The following is a 1,581-nucleotide window of genomic DNA, read 5'->3' as shown; positions in this document are numbered from 1 at the left end:
AACCCACACATTCAAAATGCATTTAGATATGTCCCTTATGGCTAAAAGGATCAAGGGGTATGGAGAGAAAGCAGGAAAGGGGTACTGAGGGAATGATCAGCTATGATCATAGTGAATGGCGGTGCAGGCTCGAAGGGCCGAATGGCCAACTACTGCACCTATTTTCTATGTTTCTATGTTTCCCCTTGTAGGGGAATCTAGAACTTGGGGACACAGTTTCAGAAAAAGGTGTCATAAGAACATAAGAAGTCGGAGCAGGTGTAGGCCACATGGTCCCTCGAGCCTGCTCCACCATTCAATACGATCATGGCTGCTCCCCATAACCCATTATTCCCTGAACGTTTAAGGGTCGCCAATTTACAACGGAGATGAGGAGGAATTTATTCTCTCAGAGGGTGGTGAATCTTTGGAGCTCTCTGCCCCAGAGAGCTGTGGAGGCTGGGTCATTGAATATATTTAAGGTGGAGATAGACAGATTTTGGAACGAGGCCATATGGATTGAATTGGAGAACAGAAAAGGGGCAATCACACGACTGGGAATGTACGAGAGACCCGCGAACATCCAGAGGGAGATATATGGTCTGGTTATTATGATTCAGCAAGGAAACTATCGATCCTGGAGGACAAATACTCTGTTCCAAAGGAAACGGACCCAGCCTCTCCAATTGATCAGTTAATTAATGATGTTTTCCCGTGAAAGCAACATAAAGGTTTAACAAAACTTATTTGCCCAACGTGGGGCTTGAACCCACGACCCTGAGATTAAGAGTTTCATGCTCTACCGACTGAGCTAGCCGAGCTTGACAAATGTGGGATCCTTGACGTATGTCAAATGTTGTGGGTGGATTAATGATTATAGAAATCATGATTCAGTATCTCACAGACTTGAATTATGGAGTTCCTTCAGTTAGCATTTCTTCAATTGTGCAAAAGAAGATTGTGGGTTAATTGATGATGTTTTTCCATGAATGCTGCATTAAATTAAAAGAAATGCAATCACCCAACGTGGGGCTCGGACCCACGACCATAAGATTAAGAGTCACACACTCTATCGACTGAGCTAACCTGTCTTCTGTCCAACGCAGGTTTTTATCGCTTATTGCAGCCAGGCGCCTGTTGTCTCCGCCCCAGATGTTGAAACTTGCTGTTGAAACTTGTGTCGTGTTTATCACATTTGCTTTACACGCAAATGGTCACTGGTTCAATCCCGGGCAGAAACATTATGTTTAAACTTTCTGTGGATGAACAATCGGAGGCGAGTTTAGTCTCCCAGCAAATGCTCCCTGACCTGCTGAGATTTCCAGCATTTGCTGTATTATTTGCTATTTATTCTCCTGGCAAAAGGGCTCCCTTATTCCTTAATTGCTCTTTATTTCACTTCAATAAATGGATAACTTTGACTGAGAGAAAACGGATCTCCCGGGGACCTTTTGCGTGTGAGGCCAACGTGATATCCGCAACACTGCAGCCCATCAAAGAGCGAGAAACCACTGAATATAAAGGATGAGCTGACAAATATCAGGGGCAGTGCAGTCTGGTCAATGTCAAACCCTCCTTTCTTATTCAGCAGTGGCATGGACG

General features: G+C 44.5%; 1 non-coding gene across 1 annotated transcript; it reads right to left on the bottom strand.

The window, feature by feature from the left end:
• Nucleotides 1-727: 727 nt before the first annotated feature.
• trnak-cuu (transfer RNA lysine (anticodon CUU)) lies at nt 728-800 on the bottom strand. Its single transcript has one exon. It is a non-coding gene; the product is annotated as a tRNA-Lys (tRNA).
• Nucleotides 801-1,581: the final 781 nt, after the last annotated feature.

The sequence above is a fragment of the Pristiophorus japonicus genome, unplaced genomic scaffold (assembly GCF_044704955.1).
Source record: "Pristiophorus japonicus isolate sPriJap1 unplaced genomic scaffold, sPriJap1.hap1 HAP1_SCAFFOLD_94, whole genome shotgun sequence".
NCBI classification, from domain to species: domain Eukaryota; kingdom Metazoa; phylum Chordata; class Chondrichthyes; family Pristiophoridae; genus Pristiophorus; species Pristiophorus japonicus.
This window is presented reverse-complemented; position numbering and strand designations above follow the sequence as displayed.